The sequence below is a fragment of the Panthera leo genome, chromosome A1, assembly GCF_018350215.1.
Source record: "Panthera leo isolate Ple1 chromosome A1, P.leo_Ple1_pat1.1, whole genome shotgun sequence".
Classification (NCBI taxonomy): domain Eukaryota; kingdom Metazoa; phylum Chordata; class Mammalia; order Carnivora; family Felidae; genus Panthera; species Panthera leo.
In genome coordinates, this window is record NC_056679.1 from 29,222,801 (window position 1) to 29,245,352 (window position 22,552).

The following is a 22,552-nucleotide window of genomic DNA, read 5'->3' on the forward strand; positions in this document are numbered from 1 at the left end:
ATATTCTCCTGCCATAGGATTAAAAAAAAAAGTTTCCAAAATATTGGTATCGGGTTTCTTGTGTTTTTAAAAATACCTTATTAGTGAACTGACATAAATGTAATTGAATTTTGGGGGTAATTATAAAAATTTCCAGTTATTCTGAATATCTGGTAATTTTATGTATTCAGTTAAGTAAAATTTTGATGAGGAGACTTCTTTATTTTTTTAAATTTATTTATTTATATTTGAGAGAGCAGGAGAGGGGCAGAGAGAGGGAGAGAATCTTAAGCAGACTGTGTGCCAGCGCAGAGCTTGGTGTTGGGCTCCATCCCACGAACGGTGAGATCCTCACCTGAGACAAAATCAAGAGCTGGACGCTCAACCGACTGAGCCACCCGGGCACCCCAGGAGACTTATTTCTTAAATGTAGCCTGGTTGTGATTTTTGTTCTCCAATCTTCAAACTTCTGTCCACAGTCACAGTCGGTTGTACAAGCTGCAGGGTATGGTTCCTGCTCTTGAATGGGTTACCAGTTTATCGATGTATAGATAGACTTGTACAAAATTAACTGCAATACAAAATGGAATGTTCTTGGCAATAGAAATGTCACTGCCTTTATTTTATTTTTTTTTTTTTTTAACATTTATTTATTTTTGAGACAGAGAGAGACAGAGCATGAACAGGGGAGGGGCAGAGAGAGAGAGGGAGACACAGAATCGGAAGCAAGCTCCAGGCTCTGAGCCATCAGCCCAGAGCCCGACGCGGGGCTCGAACTCACAGACCGTGAGATCGTGACCTGAGCTGAAGTCGGACGCTTAACTGACTGAGCCACCCAGGCGCCCCTGTCACTGCCTTTCTTAAAGAAGCCCTCCCTTCCCCTCTCAAATCTGTTCTTGACTCATTCACAACAGTTTCTCACCTTTCAATCTCTGTTAAATTCCCTGTAATCTGATGTTTTACTTATCTTTTTTTTTTTTTTTTCTATCATAGCATGAAAACAAAGTTAACAGTGATGTGGGGCGCCTGGGTGGCTCAGTTAGCTAAGCATCTTGACTTCAGCTCAGGTCATGATCTCACAACTCATGGGTTTGAGCCCCGCATCAAGCTCTCTGCTGTCAGTGCAGAACCTGCTTCGATTCCTGTCTCCCTCTCTCTCTGCCCCTCCCCAGCTCATGCTTTCTCTGTCTTAAAAAATAAATTAAAACATCAGAAAAAAAAAAATTAACAGTGACGTTCATGTTGCTAAATTCAACTGCCATTTTTTTCTCAGACATCATTTTATTTGATATGTCATCAGCATTTGGCACAGTTGCTCAATCCCTTCTTTTGGAAACACTTTTACTCAAATTCCAGGGTAATACCATATTTGCCTTGTTTTCCTGCGATATTTTTGGATACTCCTTCTCAGCCTTCTCTGCTAACTTTACCTCCTCTCCTCTACCTCTCAATATTGGAGTGTCCCAGAGGTCTGTCGTCCTTACCTTTTCTACGTGTAGCTTTATTATTGTATATATGTTAATGACTACAATTTCTATACCTAGCCCATATCCCTTCCCTTGGCCTTAGGACTATGTCTGCAACTCCAAGGCAATCTGTCCAATTTGACATGTCCACTTGGAGACCTGATGAACATCTCAAACTTAATGAGTTTAAAACTGAGCTCCTGATGTTTCCATACCCCAAACCGTCATCATCTGTAGTCTTTCCTGGCTCAGTTTGGGCAACAGCAGTCTTTCAGTTGCCAGAAATGGAGTTTTGAAGCCTTTCTTTCCCCACCAACTATTTCCGTCCATTCAGAAATTTCATTGGGTATTCCTCAAAAACATCCATAATTGAGTCAGATCTTCCTCTTATGCTGCCTCCTTTGTTTTAGTCATTATCCTCTTTGGATTATTGCATTAGCTTCTCCTCGCTTCCTTCCTTGCCCCTTTGCAGTGTGTTTTCATCACAGCAGTCAAATCTTATGACTCATATGCTGAAAACTCTCCAACTATTAAGTCTCTAAACAGTGAGGCTCTCCACTAGTTCCTAGTACTCTTCTCCTCCTCTTACTCTTTTTATTTTCTCTACTTGACCCACACTGGCCTCCTTGCTTTCCTTAAACGTATCAGTTAACCTCCCTGTTAGAGTCTTTGCACAGGCTTTCTCTGTCTAGAATGTTCTTTCTTAGATATGTCTACATGGCTAGGAGTCTTTATGCAAAGGTGACATGGCAAAAGTAAATCCTCCCTAGCTAGTCTAAAATGTTCTATTCTCCTCTTTGCTATTGTGTTTTTTTCCTTCTTTGTCCTTATCACTAGCATATGTGTATTTTATCTTTTATTTATAATTGACATCCTCTGTATTTAGTCCATAATGTTTGTCCCTTACTAGAATATAAGTGCCATGTGGGGAGGGATCATTTACCAACAGTGTGTCTCCTTTGTTCACTGCTATGTAGCAAGGGCCTGGAAGAGTGCCTGGCACATAGTAGATGCTCAGTAAATGTTAAATGAGTGGATACCTAGGAGTACCTCAGATCAGTCATGAACTTGACATTGGGCAAGTCAGTTATCTCCTTTCCCGATTTTTATTTTTTTAATTAAAAAAATTTTAATGTTTATTTATTTTTGAGAGAGGGAGAGACAGAGTACAAGTGGGGGGGGGGGCAGAGAGAGAGGGAGACACAGAATCTGAAGCAGACTCCAAGCTGTCAGCACAGAGCCTGACACAGGGCTTGGACACACAAACCACAAGATCATCATCTGAGCCAAAGTCAGGCTTAACCAACTGAGCCACCCAGACACCCCTCCTTTCCCTATTTTTTTTTTTTTTCCAATATATGAAATTTATTGTCAAATTGGTTTCCATACAACACCCAGTGCTCATCCCAAAAGGTGCCCTCCTCAATACCCATCACCCACCCTCGCCTCCCTCCCACCCCCCATCAACCCTCAGTTTGTTCTCAGTTTTTTGTTTTTTTTTTTAAATATATGAAATTTACTGTCAAATTGGTTTCCATACAATACCCAGTGCTCATCCCAAAAGGTGCCCTCCTCAATACCCATCACCCACCCCGCCCTCCTTCCCACCCTGCCCTCCCTCCCACCCCCCATCAACCCTCAGTTTGTTCTCAGTTTTTAACAGTCTCTTATGCTTTGGCAAATGAGTGGATACCTAGGAGTACCTCAGATCAGTCATGAACTTGACATTGGGCAAGTCAGTTATCTCCTTTCCCGATTTTTATTTTTTTAATTAAAAAAATTTTAATGTTTATTTATTTTTGAGAGAGGGAGAGACAGAGTACAAGTGGGGGGGGGGGGGCAGAGAGAGAGGGAGACACAGAATCTGAAGCAGACTCCAAGCTGTCAGCACAGAGCCTGACACAGGGCTTGGACACACAAACCACAAGATCATCACCTGAGCCAAAGTCAGGCTTAACCAACTGAGCCACCCAGACACCCCTCCTTTCCCTATTTTTAAAATGAGTTTGGATAGGATTGGTAATTTTAGACTTTCTGAAAACAACAAAGACTTAAATGTATGTAGTATCTCAGTTCCTTGAAGATTTTTGTAAGAATTCAACTGTGTAACAAAAGTTTGAAAACCATGGTAGGTAGTCTAGGTTATTTTATTTTGGGGGAATCAAAGTTTGTTAGTTTCTTTTTTTTCAGTCATGAGTTGATAATCACATCACTTCACATAGTGTTTTTTAAAGGAAGATTCTGTGATAGCAGAGTGAAAGGTGAATTGGAAATAGGTAGTTGGTGGTAGGAAAAGGGACAGTTAGGATGTTGTTGCGATATTATTTTTCCCACAGTATGATGCAGTAGCAAAGGAGGATCTTAAGTTTCACTCTAAACTCAATGTAAAAAATAGAGGATTTCCTCTCCACGACATTTAGAAATTATTGAATAGTAAGGGAACAAGCATCTTTTTGAGTGACTGCTGTGTGAAGACCACTAACTACATTAGATAGTAAGGCTGCAGAGCAGTAGAGCAGAGGTGCTCAGAAGCATGGCTTCTACCCACATTATTCAGTCTGTTTCCAACAGTAGGCATGAAGCTCCTTTAGGTAATTCACAGGTAGATCCCTGGTTACAATCCACTGAAGTAAAGGACACATTGTCTTTAACATTGAATTTAAAATTTAATCAAAAGAGATTAAAAGATATATCACATCATGTATAAAAGATACATCTATATGAAATTTGAGATTGCAGTCAGAATATTACCTGGGAGCATCATAAAAAATATAATTGTAAATCAATTCTTGGGTTGTTTTTGACAAGAAGGGAAAGAACAACATCCAAAATAGTACCTACGATGGAATCTTATAACACAGGTAGGTACATGAATTTTGCAGTATCAAATTATGGGCCAAATCATGTCTTTAAAAAATATTTGAATGCGCAGTAAAATCCTGATATGCTATAATTTTCCTTTAATGAACTGTTTTAGAAAAGTTATTTATTCATGTTTCTGAGTTTCTGCTGTGTGTTGGGCCCTGTCTTAATGATAGGAATACATTAGTAAACAAAACCAGCCAAAGCCTGATTCCCTTCTTAAAAAAAAATTTTTTTAATGTTTATTTTTCAGAGACAGAGACAGAGTATAAGTAGGGGAGGAGCAGAGAAAGAGGGAGACACAGAATCCAAAGCAGGCTCCAGGCTCTGAGCTATAAGCACAGAGCCTGACAGTGGGCTTGAACTCACTAACCGTGAGATCATGACCTGAGCTGAAGTCAGCATTCGATCCACTGAGCCACCCAGGCGCTGCGATGGCCCCTTTTGACTTTGGTGTGCCTTTTAAAACACACAGATGCTTGTCCAGGAGAATGTTCCTTATGGATATGTCCTACTTAATAATGGGTGCAGAAACAGGAAAGGAGGCCTTGTTTTAACCCACTAGTGATAGATGATAGAGAATTAACTATGTTTGACATTTAAGGTCACATTTGGAAATGCTACATGTTGTTCAGAACCTGGGATTATACTTTGAGAATCCTTTCCCACTGAAATATTTAGAACACTGAATCCCAGTCTTAAAAAAAAAATTTTTTTTTATATTTAAATAGTGGAGACAGGTGCCTGGGGTGCTCAGTTAAGCACCTGACTTTGGCTCAAGTCATGATCTCACAGTTTGTGAATTTGAGCCCTGCCTCAGGCTCTGCACTGACAGTTTGGAGCCTACCTGGGATTCTCTCTCTCTGTCTCTCTTTCTCTGTCTCTGCGCCCCTCCCCACTTGTGCTCTCTCTCGCAAAATAAATAAACTTAAAAAAATAAGTAGTAGAGAATAGTGATTTTGGTCATTTATCATTTTAATGATTTGATCTTTGCATGCTTCTTCCATCTCTCCTGTTGGCTCCTGAACGAGGGGACAGATTCAGAGCAAGCCTTTTTTTAAAGCCCAGGTATTCTAGATATGAGCATGAGACTGTTTAATATTTTCAGATACTGGGATTTTTCACATTTGAGTTCAAAGAGAAGCAGTAACAATGAAAGGAAAGAAGAGAGTCCTTGCTTGCATTGTAAATTCTTTTTATAAGTTGTATTTTAAAGAAAGAAATTTACAGTGTCCTAACTTTAGCTGCATTCAATTCATTTAATTGACCTAATCTTGCTAAACTAATAGTTCAAATATAAATGCTGAAAATTCCTCCAAGTAGCCATGATAGCTTTATATTAAGGTATATACTGACTTGATAGAGATCTAATTATAGAAATAGACATCAACTGTATGTACAAGTATAATATATTTGCATCAGAAGCCTAAGATGCCACATTTTATTTATATAAAAGTTTAAAGACTTAACCTTTCTCATCCTGAACTATTTGATACTGATTGCTTCTACTAAGAAGCATAATAATAAGTTAATGTTTATAAAGTGTTTACTTAGTGCTCAGTTCAATATTAATAACTGTATTACACATGAACTAGTTTCTTTTTGAAGTCAGGTTTATTGAGCTATTTTTTATGTACAGTGCAATTTGCCCTATTTGTACAGTTCTATGATTTTTGACAACATATATAGGTCATAGAACCAATACCACAATCCCTATACAGAATGCTTCCATCACTCCAAACGGTTTTCTTGTTCCCCTTTGTAGTCAGTCTCCTCCCCTCATTCCTAACCCCTGGCAGCCACTGATAGGAATTCTGCCCTTTTTGTTTTGCCTTTTCCAGAACATCGTGTAAGTGGAGTCATATAGTATATATTTTGAGTTTGGCTTATTTCACTCCCTAATGCTTTTAGATTTATCCATGTGGTAGCTGTATTTCGAAAGTTACTGCTAATAACATCCCGTTGTATGGATGTACCACAATGTGTTTAACCGTTCTCCAGTTGATGGACATTTGGGTTTCCAGGATTTGGTAATTCTGAATAAAATTTCTATAAATATTTAAGTAGAAGTTTTTGTTGTTATTTTAAATATTCATTTATTTTTGAGAGAGGGAGAGAGTCTAATGTGGGGCTCAATCCCACCAACTGTGATATCATGACCCGAGCTGAAATCAAGAGTCAGATGCTTAACTGATTGAGCCACTGAGGCACCCCAGTAGAAGGTTTTGTTTTTGTTTTTAATAGACATATATTTTCCTTTCCCTTAGGCATATATTTAGGATTGAGTCTGCTGGATTGTATAATAAGTATATGTTTACAAGAAACTGCTAAATGGTTTTCCAAGTAAGCTGTACCATTTTGCATTCCCAACTTTGCATGTCAAAGTTGAAGTTGCTGTACATCCTCCCTAGCACTTGGTATTTTCAGTTTTTTTTTTTTTTTTTTTTTAAGTTATTCTGTTGATGTGCACGGGTACTGTGGCTTTAATTTGCATTTTCCTGTTGAGTAAGGACGTTGAGATTTTTTGCTGTCTTTCTCTGCCATCTGTATCTCTTTTTGGTGAAATGTCTATTCAGACCTGTTTGACAATTTTAAAGGCTAGTTTTTCTTATTTTTAAGTTGTAAAAATTTTTTATATTAAGCGTAGTAGTACATTCATTGGTTTTAATGCTCATTATAGTCCTCTGAGGTAGGTGTTATTAGCCTAAATCACAAACAAAAAAGTTAGGCACACTACTGTTAAATATTGCCCAGGATCACACAGCAGATAGGTAGCATAGCTGGGATTTGCACCCAAGCAGAGTGAGTCTAGAACCTGTGCTGAACTGTTTGCCAACTTGTTTTTTCTGTGGTGATTGATTTCTTGGGGTTGTGAATATAACCAGGATCTAGTTTCTATAGGTGGTAAAACAATGCTTATAGGGACACCAGCAAAGGGGCAATATATTTGTAGCAGAAACTCTGGAATCTTCTCCCTAGGAATAGCTCAGATATTTGTTGCTATTGAAGAAGGGTACTTATTTTCACTTTATGTCTCTTACTTCTACATACCGGTGGTGAAAAGTACTTCTTTTAAATTACTTTCCACATGTCTGCCATTATCAAGTAATGAGGTGCTTTATATAAATGGATGTTCTCAATAGCAGAAGCTTCTCCTTTTAGGTATCCATACACCATAAAAGATTTCTCTCTCTCTCTCTCTCTCTCTCTCTCTCTCTCTCTCTCTCACACACACACACACACACACACACACACACACACACACACACACATTTTTCTCACTTTGTCTTTTATAATAATGTTGACTTCAAGGCATTTACTGTTTTGCGATACACTCAAGGAGTGTGTAGAACTTACTGACCTTATATGATGGCTTTAGATGCCAGGACTTTTAAAGTTATATTTATTTGTGATTTTTATAGGTTTTTGTTTTAGTCTTCTCTCACTTTCCACTTTCCACTCTGTCATTTGTTTGTTGTGACATCATCCTTTCACTATTCCCTCTTTCATACCCCTATAACTTCATTTCTAATTAGGTAAAAGATTATCAAATTATTGGGCTTACATGGATATGGTCTAAAATAAATTTCAGCTTTAGGAAACGACTTAGGGGTTTTCCAGTGAACATCTCCTGTGACTGCTCAGAGGGCCTTTTTTCTTGGTTTTGGGGCTCCAAACAGTCATTCTAAATAAATGAGCTCTAACGTAAGATAAATATGATATTTGACGGCAGAAGAAGTGATGTGTTTTTCTTTTTAGCATAATTTTTTATTAATAATTTGTTAAACCATGGGGATTATCTTAGTAAAAAGGTAAACCAAACAGTGTTCAGTAGAATGGAATAAATAGGCACTTAATGGGCAGAAAGTTGGTTCACAACCATTCTGTTCTGTTGCAGTTTGTGAAGTTCCTGTCTAAGTCAGTGACAGCTTGTCCTCTCAGCTGCGCCTCTAGTAAGACAAAATGATTACTTCCAAGTAATTAACTGAAGCAGAAAACTTTGCCAAATCCTATTTACTTTTTGTAAAATATTAAGATGAAGTCTAGTGAGTAGTACTTTGTCATGTAAAGCACTTTTGAGAGTGCTTAATGCTTTCAAGCCATTTTGATCAATTTACACTCTTAGAATAAATTAATATTCATCCAGGGGACAGGGTAAGTAGTGCACTAACATCTCAGCTGCTTGGGCACCTTGTCAGATGTACGATGACTTGGAGAGCAAAACTTCACTGTCCACATCGTTTGTTGGCACCTTAGGGTCACCATGTATGGTGCAGCAGGGTGCCTGGCACATAGTACGTTTTTATTTGTGGAATATTTTGGTAAAGAAAACGGTGGCTATCAATTGGGAGCATAGAATCATGAACCGTGATTGCATTGGTAATCTGTTTAAAATAGAGTTTTATCAAGCTTGCGATACTATTTAAAATCATTTTGCTATATTAGACTTTAGCTCCTTTCTAACCCTGAATTCTTAAAAAAAATTTATAAACCAGGTTAATTCACACTTATTTTTCTACTGAACTTTGAATTTTCTAGATTTTATGTTTAGTGGACTTGTAAATCTGCATCTGATACTGCAGTTGGCTAGCTTTTCCAGATTACATAGCAATGTACCCCTTTCATGTAAGGGTTAATGAGTAGCCTGGTTAGACTCACCAGTCCATTGTCACACTAAAAGCCAGAAAATTTGCTGTCTCCCTTCCATTCCCTCCCACATTTTTTTTCTTTTCATAGTTTTATTTACTTGATATATTAATATAATTTTTAAAAGTTGAGATTTTATTTTGTAAAACAACATACGGTTTTAATTTTGTTTCTGTGTAGATTCTGAGTTCTATTTTATTGTTAATGTTAAATTATGGTAATTAACATGAGCTGAATAATGGTTTAATCAAGGTAGATCTTGCTCCTTGGCTCTCTGTCTCTCCTTTTTCTGTACTTCTCCTCTGTTTTTACCTGTAGATTTGCATGTTTGACCTAGCAGAATAATTGGGTCCACAGCAACATGGGCGTGCCTCCCTTAGAAACACTTAGTTTCATGTATGACTCATAGGCTGAAGCACAGACACCACTTCCCCAATCTACAGGAGCCATTTTAACAGCATAAAACTTGCCGGATTGCTTTTTATTTTCAAGCCCAAAGGACAAAAAGAGAACGAGAATATTTGAAGGTAACTTGTTATGAGTTTGTGTGTTTGCTTCTGTCTGTTTCATGAGCTGATAAACGGAGGGTGGTTCTTACCTGTCGAAGAACATGGCTGAATGTGTTCTTTAACTCTCTGAAAAAAATGTGTGTAGTCAGTCACATGCCTGATTGCACTTAACTGCTAGGGGGAAACAAAGCATTCAAATTCTGGAAAGTTTTAGATCTTCTTAGAAAAGCATTTTTTTTATATTTTACATAACTTGTTTTCTTTGTTTGCCCCCTGTATGACTTGAGAATAAAGGAGATTTTTCTTTCTTTTTCATACTACAAAACAAACCAGTCAAGTGTTCATTTAAAAAAAAATCCAGTTGTATTTGTGGGATAGCTAGAAAGTTACAATTAAGTAAATTCATGTACTATGCGTGTGTGATACGGATGTTAAGAAAAAAATTCCGAGGCAGTGGTGTTGTTTTGGCATTTTGGTTAAAGGGAGGTTTGGAGACAACTCGGTCATAGGTATTGCTCATTGACTGTTCTTTCCTCTTTTTTCTTAAATTAATGAAATTATAACATTAATTTTTGAAAACTAAATAGAAGTTTAAGGAAAATGAAGCCATTTAGATAGATAATAAGTAAAAGTGACTATTAAATAAAGAGGAAGAAAGAGTAGACCAGTTCATTTAGTATCAGAAAAAAATAATAAAGTTTTATAATTCACACTGGAAACTTATTCTGAGAAACAACCTTAGATGCATGTCTGGCTTCTGAGGAAGCATGTAGTATTTCAATTTGTGTGTAAAGAATATTGGCCTTCCCTCTATACTGTTGTTGTTAAAATTTGCTTGTTTTGAAGAAAAAAAGTAATACCTTTTGTGTGAAAGAAAAGATTGCTTAGTCTTTTCCTGGAATATTTATCATCATTGAAATTACGAAATTTTGGCTAGTGTATATTCTGGTGTGCCTTCAAGTTCTAGGTCCTCTGAGAAGCTGAGTGAAGTAGTATTTTACTTACGAAAGTTATTTATGAAATTAAAATTTGAATGCAAGTAAAATTTGAATATGTAGGGATTATGAATAAAATATTTGGAAATAAAACTTAAGTCATATATTATTGACTATAATGATGTTTAGCTAGTTCTTTGGAAATTTGCTGTTACTGACTTTCTAAGTGCTTAAAGGCCTATCTGCTGAAAGGGAAGATAGAAAGGCAGTTAGTTACTACTTCATACTCTTGGAAAGGGTTTTTATATTAACAGGTCTCAGTTTTGTGGTTTTGCAGGAAAGACATAGCAGACATTTTACCAATTCAGCTCTGAGCCATTTGCTATCATCTTTGTTTGCATCTTGCTGGTTTAGTCAGCCTTTGAGTAAGTAGAGCCTGTATTTACTTCTAGTCTGGTCTGTGTGAAAAATCTAAGGAAACTTTTGGCTTTTTTTTTTTTTTTTTTTAAGTTTTTAAAAGCCAGTGACCCATGAGAGAAAAATCTAGGGACAAACAACTAAATAAGATTTTATTTATTAAAGGGAAGTAGAAGGATTTAGTTTCTTAAAATTAAGCAGCTGGTATAAATAAAATAGATACTGATCATATATTTCAGTTTCCTATTATGTGAAGAAGACTGAAGTGGGGCTTCAAGGACAAGGGAAGGAAAAAAAAAAAAAACATGGAAGCAAGGGAAGGCCAGAAAGATTTACTTAGCAGTCTTCTTCCCACTGTTTTCCTTTCATAAGGTTGAATATAAGTGTAGATCGAGTCATCAGAATGAAACTTAGAATTACCCATTTAAAGAACTTAAGCACTGAAAAACACTGAAGATCATTCAGCTGCCTCACTTGTATAGATGAAGAAACAGTGGCCCAAAGAGGTCTTGTGACTTGCTCAAGGTTGTGCAGTGCCTAATGGCAGGGCTTCCAGCCCAGAGCTGCTCATGCTAGTCCACACTAACAAGTGATGCTTTGTTTGAAATGATCTGTGTTTCCTTAAGAGTAAATAAAACCTTAATTAAGTTGCTTGGTGATAAGTTTGGTAATAAGATGTACCAAATGAATTAACCAATGATCTTGAAAATGTGTTCCAACTAGTTTGTTTTTTCATCAGAGAGAAGATGATGCATTTGTTTAATTTCTACAACAGCTTTTTTTTTTTCATTATTAGCATGTTTTCATAGTTGAAGAAGCATTGTTCGTGTCATTGCATATTTAAGATGAATCCAGGGGGATGGAATTATGAGGATTTGGGAATTTACTTTGAACTTCAGAGCCAGACAGGTTTATTTCTGCTTTAGTTTTATCTCTTGTTCTTTTAGGAGGGCAAATACTGTTTAATATGATGCCTTGTTATATTAAAGTGTATGTGTGTGTAAAACCCTGCATATAAGTTTACAAAGTCTACAAGTCTCTAAACTTTAACATTACACTCCTCTTGAACTGAACCTTTCCAGAATTAGTAATCTCATTCCATTTGTTTGTCATATCTTCTCTCCTCCTTTGAGAGTTGACTATACATACTAGGCACTTTAAGAAACTAATGGGGAATACAAAATCTTTGTTAACTTTTTGATGTATTTTATTGGAATGGTTGAAATTTACTTTCGATCTGCCTTTCTTTAGGTCTGAAATTTGGTTTTTTAAATCACTTTGCATGTAACTGTTGCATCTCCTACGTCTCCAAGTCCTCTAACCCAGTGCGATATCAGACCCTCCACAAGGTGGTTTTCATTGTCCTAAGCAACAGAGAGCACAGAAACAGCCAGAAAACATAGGCTCTCTCCTCACAAACTTAGATTCTTACTGGAAAAACAGGGTGTGGTAACATCGGTAAGAAGAATGGAACCAAGCCACCAAGAAGTTAAATTCAGGTTCAGACTATTTGCCTAAAGGTGAAAACATGACTGCAACTTAAAATAGGGAAGTATATGGATCTTTAGGAATTGTTAGTATTGAAGACTGAGTAGCATTTGCCTAGCTTAAGGGGAGTGCCTTCACCAATAAGAATGAGAATGTAAGCTCTTTGAGGTGAGAAATGTTTTATTTTTTTGTCTTTTGGAACCTTTGACAAAACTACCAAGCACATATTAGTAAACAGTTACTATTTGCTGCATCAAACCCTTAGCTACTCAGTTGGGCAAATTCTGCTAAAGTTAGGGGTGGCAAATCTTTAAAAGGCATGTGGCCCTCAGCGTAGTCTGTCTGGTGTCGGCACTTCCTAACCAAAGAAAAAAATGAAAATCTACTTGGTAGTATATGTTTTAAAGCAGTAATTTCAACCTTTGGTGTAATAGAGAATCACCTGGCTTCAACTCCTGAGATTCTGATTCATTAGGCCTAGGGTTTGGCTTATCAGTTTGCATTTGTAATAATTACCCTAAATGATTGCGGTGCAAGTGCTTGTAGGCCACACTTACAGAAAAAGTACATGTTTAGGAAGAGCAGTTACTTAGCATTTTAATATTTGAATTTTCAAGCACCAGTGATATTTTGAAGGCCACAGCCTCTGCTAAGTAAAGAAAGTGGCTGGAGTAGTTTATTATCAGTATTATAACTTATTTACCCTCTTCTCCCTCGCCCAGTTTTTTCTTTCTTTATTCCATTTTTTGTTCTGTGTCTGTCAACTTTGTGGCTTTCCCTTTTTCTGCTTCTCTAATTCTGCTTCTCCTTCTGCTCCCAAACCCACTGCTATATTGACCACAGTAAATAATTAAACTATTTTTTTTTCAAATGTAATTAACCTATTTTTTATCTCAGTAAACCATTGCTTTCTCAGTGTTAGTTTTTTTTAGTTCCACTTGGTGTTTCATGGCATCTCCATTCCCTGATCCTTGGGGTTCTAGGCAAAACATCCCTTCCTGATTTAGGGTAGCATTTACAGCGTTTGAAAATCTTTCTGTCCTGGGAAATACACTATTATTATTTACAGTTGTTTGAGTCTGGTAAGGAGGTTTGTTTGTTTGTTTGTTTATTTATTTATTTATTTATTTTTAATACCGTGTGATGCTTGGACATGATCGAGGTTTCTTTGGACATTTAACTCTATCACTGATTGCATATTTGTAGGCTTTATCTTACATTACATCCCATCTAATGGGACAAAGGTATTCACAGACTCTTGTAAGGTTGTGAAGAACAGTCCATTAGTTGAATGGTGTGAAAATAATTATTGCTTCCATTGTTTGGCTAGAATATTTTGTTCCTTTGCTTAGCAGCTGCTTCATTTGGATGGTAGAAATTGAATTAGTAATCTCATTGAGTCAACTGAAATGATTACGGCAGTTTTCAACTGTTGGAGTAATCTCTTTCTCCCATTAGTGTAAGAACCTACTTAAGAGAAAGTTTTTCATCTCATATCTATCTTTGTGTTTTCTCAGATGGTCTGTATACTATAGTAAAAGTAGCTCTTGATCTATACTACAAGTGTCTAAGCATTTCACCCTTTACAAAAATGTAACTCATTTGCTAATTGCTCTGTTGGTGGATAGAAAGAAATTACGCAGCAGATCTTTGGTCGTATAAATTTCTCTGCAGAAGCATTTTGATTTCCTCTCTTCCAGTTATAAATATCTGAATTAACACCATTATCGTGAGAAGACTCTTCCTAAACTTCTGTTTTCACTTTCATTCTCTCCCTGCTATAGGAATTCAGCTATCTTTTCTTTCATTTGCTTTTTTAATTGATGAATAGTAGGGTGTCAGCTCTTTTTCGTGTCCGTGTTTTACAGCGAGCCTGTAATGAAAAGCAGCCTCCCTCCTCTCCCCCTTACCATTCTCAGTCCTGCTCCTCAGAGGCAGCCACTTCTTAGAGAAGTTTTGGGGTTTTTTAAAACATTTATTTTCTTGGATCTATCCTTGTCCAGCCTTTTACTCTTATAGTAGAAGTTCTTCAATGTAACAGGAACTAGTATGATTTTACAAGGTAAAACATCATGTGAAGTTCATTATCTGATGGATGCCCAGTCATATAGGGCCTTGTATTTATGCAGAATTGTATACTTTAAAACATTTAAATTAAAGGAAATTGGTTATTTTCTGTGTTTTAGAAAAAACAGTCATGAACAGTGAAACAAATTTTACAGTAAAACTATAAATATGAGGTGTTGAATTAATAACAGTTTGTGTGAATCTTATTTTTTTACATCAAAATACTAAATGGAAGCTTAGTATTGTAATGGGGCGATTCATTTTCTTTTTTTTTTTTTTTTTAACTGAAATGTGCATGTCGGAGAATGTATAAAACATGTATTGTTTAAATATAATTGCAAAGTGTTTACCCATATCACAACCTAGGTTAAGAAATGGGCTCATTATGTTAGAAGTCCCCCACTCCTGTCCCATGTTTGTTTCTCCTTAAAAATGATTACTGTCCTGACTTTTTTCATTATACTTTTACCCCTTTGAACTGCATGTAAATGGAATCACACCATATATATTCTGTAGTGACTTGCTTCTTTCATTCAACTCTGTGAGATTATTTTAATTAATTTTAATTGCCATGTTATATTCCATTGTCTGTCCAGACCAGAATGTATTCACTCTTTCTTATTGATGACATTAGATTATTTCTAGTTTGGAAACATTCTTGAACATGGTTTGTGGAACATATGTGCAAGAGTTCTCTAAGGCGGTATCATCACACTGAGGTATGAGAGAAGTTTACAAAAAGTATGGAGAGAATGGATAGTTTAAGATCATTTAGAGTTCTTCATTATCTTTCCTAGCAACAGATGCCTGCCATTGATGCCTTCTTACCCATTCAGCATCTTACTTACTATGGTGTATTGTCCTGGGGGATAAAATCCTTGAGGACCCTAAACAGATGGGCAATTGATGCATTTCAGAGTATGTTGCAGACATCAATATATTTGACCACTAAACAGTTTACCATGCCTGTCATTTATTAGCTGGAGTTATTTCAAACAATTTTGAATTAAAATTTTAACACAATAGATATAATATGGTCCCAGTTATATACATAAAAACAATATGATTATTGATACATATGTATTAAAGGTATAAAAATTGGACAGATAGGGACAACATCAAATTTAGGATAGTTGGGAGGGATAAAATGAGATTAGAGAGGGGATATATAGGAGTCTTTAGCTATATGTGGCCTTTTTTTCTCTTAAGAATCTGAAGCAGAATATGGTAAGATATTAGTATAAAGCTATTTCATAATAAATTTTCCTGTCTAAGGGGTAGTTATTTTTGTCCCACATTTATAAATAACTGAGAAATAATGTTCATTTGATGAGAAGTCGATTTTTATTTTTTAATTTTTTAGATTTTTTTTATTTTTAGAAGGTAATTTTTAAAAATGGTGAATAAGCTCTATCTACATCATAAAAAATATTAACTTCCTGCTTCACTGAATGATTAGCTAGATTCAGAACTAAGTTACATAAGACTGTGTCTATCCCATACAGCTAACAAGATGGCCCTAGACATACTTCTCATGGATAACTTCCAGCTGAGATCCATTAACAAGTTGGAACTATAGTTTGCCAGAAATAATTTAATATTTAGAACCATCCCACATTCAAATATTCAAAAACACATTTCAGAACGAAAAGATTCATAAAACACACAGTTGGTAGAGTACTAATTGACACTGATGAACTAATACCCTAAATTTTTGCATCTAGCCAGATTTATTGACATAATGGATGTTTCATCTGGCTTCCTTAAAATCCTTATTATAATGGTAGCATTTCCTGTATCTTTAGTGGGTTTTTTTGTTGTTGTTATAAAATTGATGTGGATTCTCTATGTAAGGGTTCTGAAATTTAATAATATAATTCTAGGAATTGCTATAAAAAAGTGAAAACATAGATCTTAATCCAGGTTTTTGCTTTCATAATCATCTCTTGGCTCTCTTTTCTAAGATATTTCCCACAGTGTATGTATAAGTAGTGGCAGGGACAAAAAAAGTCAAATGAAATTAGAAGTCACAGGATTTTATGGTTCAGAAGGATTCTTTTTTTTTTTTTTTTTTTTTTTAATTATTTAGTGTTGAAAAAGAGAGTGAGTGGGGGGGAGGGGTGGTAAAAGGAAGGGGATGGGGGATCTGAAGCATGCTCTACACTGACAGCAGAGAGCCCCATGCAGGGCTCAAACTCATGAACCATGAGATCATGACCTGAGTCAAAGTTAGACTCTCAACCGACTAAGCAACCCAGGCATTATTCTTGATGCTACGGAATATATCCATGAATAAAACATAGAAAATTTATTAATGAATTATGTTCTATTAATTAACACCCATTTAAGATGTATTCTAATGTATACAAAGATTAGAAAAAGTTACAAATAGATTAGATTAGTGGTCCTCAAAGTGTTTTTTGGGATATACAGAGATGAAGAAAGCATACTAGAACTTAATTTTCAAAAGCTTTATTTTACTGGGGAAAAACTGTATCCCAGAGTTTTCTTTTCAATATAGTATTCTTCTGAGAGAGGATCTCTGTAAAAGGCATTTAATAAATAATAACCCATCCTTGTAAAGAATTTGTATATTGACAGATATAACCCATGGAAACAAAAGCTCTTTGTGGTCCTCAGTAACTTTTAAGAGTATAAATGGATCTTGACACTAAAAGAATGTTGCATGATTGCAACCGGTGGCTTAAATACCATTGTTACAGATTTTTCCCTCCATTCTTAAATTTAATTTAGGAAACTATGGTTAAGTAACTTGCCTAAGAGTGAGTAATTTAATAGATCACTGATGCTTACAGCATTTGATTTAGTCCTTTTTCCTATTAATAATAAAGGAGAGTTTTACATAAATTAAATCAGAGTTAAAAAAAAATTACAAGTGTTCTAGACCAGAACTAAAATAAAAACATCAGTTTGGAGGTTTTTTCCCCAATGATGAAGATCTTAGGTGATCACTTTTACCATATATTTATTTGTGCCCCTCCAAGTTCTTTTTACAACGACAGCAAAAGTTACTAAAATTGGGGTATTAAGTTACTTATATGTAATACATTAGAAGGTATTAATTATAGTGATTATATAAATATGTAATGTATATTTAATTACACTTATGTTTAAATATTATGTTTAATGTTAAAATATTACATTGTAGTAAAGCAATGCAAATTAAATGAAATTACCTTTTTTGCCTATCATACTGACAAAAAATTAAAGTATTGCAGAATGGTGAGAACACCATGAAATGTGTTTGCGTGTATTCTAGTGATAGAAGTATTAACTGAAAAACCTTCTGGAGAGCAATTGACATATATCAAATGTTTTGACATAATCTCAGTTGTAGGACTCTGTCTTAAAGAAAATTTAAGGATGGGAACACAGAGTAAGCTCTGAAGATATTTGAACCACTGGTTTTAATAGTGTAGCAGTTTACAAGTTTTATACTTTATATCTTCTCAAAATTTGTTTTCTTTATACTCTTAAAAATAATGGAGGATCACAAAGAGCTCTTATTCATGTGAGTTACATTCATCAGTATTTACCAGTATTAGAAATTAAAACACAGGGCACCTGGGTGCCTCAGTCAGTTAAGCATCCAACTTTGGCTCAAGTCATGACTTGCAGTTTGGGAGTTTGAGCCCCATGTCATGCTCTGTGCTGACAGCTCAGAGCTTGGAGCCTGCTTCAGACTCTCTCTCTCTCTCTCTCTCTCTCTCTCTCTCTCTCTCTCTCTCTCCCCCTCTCTCCCTCTCCCCCTCTCTCCCTCTCTCCCTCTCTCTCCCTCTCTCCCTCTCTCCCTCTCTCCCTCTCTCCCTCTCTCTCTCTCTCCCTCTCTCTCCCTCTCTCCCTCTCTCTCCCTCTCTCCCTCTCTCTCCCTCTCTCCCTCCCTCTCCCTCTCTCCCTCCCTCTCTCCCCTTCCCTCCCTCCCTCCCCTGCACACACACACACACACACACACTCTCTCTCTCTCTCTGTCTCTCAAAAGTAAATACACATTAAAGAAAAAAAAATTTTAAAAAGAAAGCACAATTTAAAAATATCGATATATTGGGGTGCCTGGGTAGCTCATTTGGTTGAGTGTCCAACTTTGGCTCAAGTCATGATCTCACAGTTTGGAAGTTCAAGCCCCACATTGGGCTCTGTGCTGACAGCTCGGAGCTTGGAGCCTGCTTCAGATTCTGTGTCTCCCTCTCTCTCTGCCCTTCCTCTGCTCACACTCTGTCTCTGTCTCTCTCTCTCAAAATTCAATAAACATTAAGCAATTTTTAAAATAAATATTGGTACATTAATTTCTTAAAATAATAAACTCATTACATGTTAACTTAATTATTTTTATAACAGACAACTATGTTTTCAAAAACAAAAGCTGTATGGGAAGAAATGCAAATCTTTAATCTTTGGCCTAACAGAAGACAGCTAGATTTTCATATCTGCTTCTACATTAAATCTGTTGCAGTATGTTCCTTTGGTTGAACAACGTGCAGAAAATTTGGCCTACTTTAGATGTCTGCTTGGAAAAGGGAGATGTATTTTATAGCTGCTTCAGATGATTGTGGATTTCTTCTACTACACTACTGTGTAGTGGATACTACACTAAAACTCAACAAATGCTAGTCTCCTAAAGGTGCAAGGGACTCTGAAACCCTATCAATGAACTTTTTGTCCTCTGTAACATTGAAGTCCGTTTGTCTGCCTTGCACTTTGAATGAATTATTATTTTCCTAAGCAAGATTTTGTAACATTCATTGGTCAACTGAGTATTCCAAATGTTGACATATTTTTTTAATGTTTATTTTGAGCACAAGCAGGGGAGGGACAGAGAGAGAGGGAGGGTGAGAATCCCAAGTAGGCTGTGCACTGTTAGTGCAGAGCTTGTCACAGGGCTCAGACTAATGAACTGTAAGATCATGAGCTGAGCCAAAATCAAGAGTGGGATGCTTAACTGAGTGAGCCACTCAGGTACCCCTAAGAATCACGTTCTTTAATACTGTACCAATCTTATGGGGTGCCTGGGTGGCTGAGTTGGTTAAGCATCCAACTTCAGCTCAGGTTATCATCTCATGGTTCTTGAGTTCGAGCCCCTTGTGAGGCTCTGTGTGGACAGCGTGGAGCTCTGTGCTTACAGCTTGGAGCCTGGATCCTGCTTCAGATTCTATATTTCCTTCTCTCTCTGCCTCTCCCCAACTCATACTGTCTCTCCCTCTCCCTCTCTTTGAAAAATAAACATTAAAAAAAAAAAAATACCAGGGGCACTTGGGTGGCTCAGTTGGTCTGTGCGTCCGACTTTGGTTCAGGTCATGATTTCACTGTTTGTGAGTTTGAGCCCTGCATTGGGCTGTGTGCTGACATTTCTGAGCCTGGAGCCTTTTTGGGATTCTGTGTCTCCCTCTCTTTCTGCCCTCTCCTGCTCTGTCTCTCTCAAAAGTAAACATTAAAAAAATTAAAAAAAAAAAAAAACGAATCTTATCAAAAAGTCTTTTTAAGTATTGGAAAAGCTAATAAGCCCAAAGTAGTGGATATAAATTTTCCAAAATTCTGATTTTCAGTTCAAAGCTCATGTTTTTTTTTTTTTTTTTTTTTTTTAACGTTTTATTTTTGAGAGAGCACAGGTCAGGGAGGTGCAAAGACATGGAGGGACAGAGGATGAGAAGCAGGTTCTGTGCTGACAGCAGAGCAGGCTGGTGCGGGGCTCAAAGTCACAAACCCGGAGAGATCTTGACCTGAGCCAAAATCGGACGCTTAACTGACTGAGCCATCTAGGCACTTCTGAAAGCTCACATGTTATCATTGGTGACAAATGCTGTTGTTTTCCTTGAAATGACAGGGTCACTTTATTCATTTTTGGGAACATGTCTGCCAAATATCCAATTATGAATAATGAGTAATTCTTTCAAGTAAAAATGGCATTCCATGAAAAAAAGCAGCTAGTTTAGCTCACAACTCAAATAATTAGTATTTTTTCTCAAGACAACCATTCTATTTAGAATTTGACAGAAGCACTTTATGCATACTTCCTATTTTATCATTAAAAAGGCATGTATTTAATGTTTGAGATTTAAGAAATTATTTTTACTCTTTGTCAAGGATATTCTTAAGTGAAACTGGCTTCTTTTATAATGACTAGTGTGGTTTGGTAACCTAGCCCTGCTTCATGCTAAGGCACTAACAGTTACATCCACCTTTGCTTTTGCACTATTAGTTGTAAATGTGAACATGGTGCAAAAAGGCATATAATACCCTAGTGTTAGTCTGAAAATAGTTTTGACCTCGTGAACTCTCTGAAAAGGTTTATGAATCGTCTGTGGCTCTGAGAAGTACATTTTGGGAAGCACTGTAATATGGCAACTTTAGAAATAGTCCAAGAGTCCAGAAATGGGGATTAGTTAACTAAGGGATGATTCTTCTACACAGTTCTGTGATAGAATTTAAATTTGTGAAAGTTTATGTCAAATAAAAGCCGATTATACAGTATTTTTCTATGTTGGGTACTTCTCTAATGAGGAAATCAACATTTCTTGAAGAAAGTGAAAGTATCGATCCTGACCCGCAACATTTTCCTTTAATTGGTGATTTTGTGATTAATAAAGGGGAAATTAAAAGGCCAAGAAGGCAGTTGCTGGCTTCTCTTCTGTCCAAGGGGTTTCTGTGTAGTAACTCTGAGTTTAATTTTCAATATAAAAGGATCAATATCAGTATCAATCATTTTTATATGGTTTATGGAAAGAGGTGAAATATGCCTTCAAATTCACTTCTTCATGTAGATTCACTTCCTCATTGGCATTTTCTGATTTACATTTTCTTAATGTGTTCTTAATTGGGAGAACTTTGAGTTGCTGTGTATTATTCAGCTTCAGAGTGAATTAAAGACGTAAGTTTCTGAAAACAAACATAGCCAGAGATTTTCTCATTGCAGTTGATATAACATATTCATGCTGGTGGAACCATCACTGTCAGTAGTGGAGGGTGTAGCCTTTAAGCTGTCAGAAACTGTTACTGTTAGATGCCCCCCCACCCCCCCGCCCCCTGGCCCCAGGCTTCTTGTTTAAGATCTCCACACATGGTTGTCTTATGGTGACCTGTGTTCTGCAGAAAGAACACTTTTCGTGAGAGGCATCATTGAAGGTAGGCTGCTTTGTAGATCTTAGATCTTTCTCTTTGTTATAATGGAAGCCTAATAACCATGACTTGTCTTCAGTAATAATACTTTTCTAAGCACGAAGTCAAGACTGTTTAATGTTTAAAATTTCTTTCAAATAATCTTTGTGTTTATTCAGAAATTTGTATCTTACATCTATTAAAGTATACTAGGAGAATATATATGATATGGTACTATATATGTAAAGTTTAAAATACACCACACAAAACACTTATATATTAAAGCCTAAAGAAAATTAATGTAAACATTTTAGATTTAAATTAGAGTAATTAAAATTAATGTTATGTGTGTTTTAATTTGAGAGACAGTTTGAAACAGCTTGCATTTAGAAACAGATGATTTATTTTGTAAATAACCTTACTGAAAATGTTTTATGATATGAACTTTCTACACTAGATGTTCTGTTTGATCCTTTGATCTGTGGATCAGAGACAAATTTGTGTATTATAGAATAATTTACAGCCTCTTAGTCTGAGGAATAAACTGAAAGGGAAAGCGTAACACATTCTTGCCCTTGTTACAATCAAACAGTTGCACACCATTGTTAGCATATTTGATTTTTGAGAAGGTGGTGGATGATAGGTTCTTAGATGCTATGAGACTTCCCACCATTTAGGGTGATTGACCAAGCATCAGACAGAGTCACAGGCTGTGGGAAAGGAACTAATGTGTAAGGAAATGGATACTTCCCTTGTGGTTCCGAGAGCATTTATTCCTAAATACTGGGGACGGTTGAGGTAATACATTTATTTATAAGTAAGAGCAGCAATGTACTAAAGACATGCTAAGAAGACACTAATAACTCATACACTCTTGAGAAGAATGAACTACATCCTTCCACTGAAAAATACTGGGTAAGAAAGAAATTGTTTTCCAAGCCAGTCATTTAATAAATGTTACTTCAGGAGCATGGCTCCATGCTTGAAGTTTACTATTAAGTGCATACTAAGCTTTGTTTAGGAAAGAGGTGACAGGAAGCTCAGGATGGGTTTATGTGCAGTAAAATATTGA

At 36.3% G+C, this 22,552-nt stretch overlaps 1 protein-coding gene across 3 annotated transcripts in view; it reads left to right on the top strand.

Annotated features, from left to right (window-relative positions):
* ELF1 (E74 like ETS transcription factor 1) overlaps positions 1-22,552 on the top strand; it is a 108,522-nt gene that overhangs the window by 17,335 nt on the left and 68,635 nt on the right. Inside the window, exon 1 of one of the 3 annotated variants that reach the window (XM_042927318.1) lies at positions 9,139-9,481. The exons of 1 other annotated variant lie outside the window; for it this stretch is intronic. The gene's annotated coding sequence lies outside the window, so the exon portion shown is untranslated. Of the gene's footprint in view, positions 1-9,138; positions 9,482-22,552 lie in introns of those variants that run through there. One more of the 3 variants, XM_042927312.1, reaches the window with a different exon arrangement.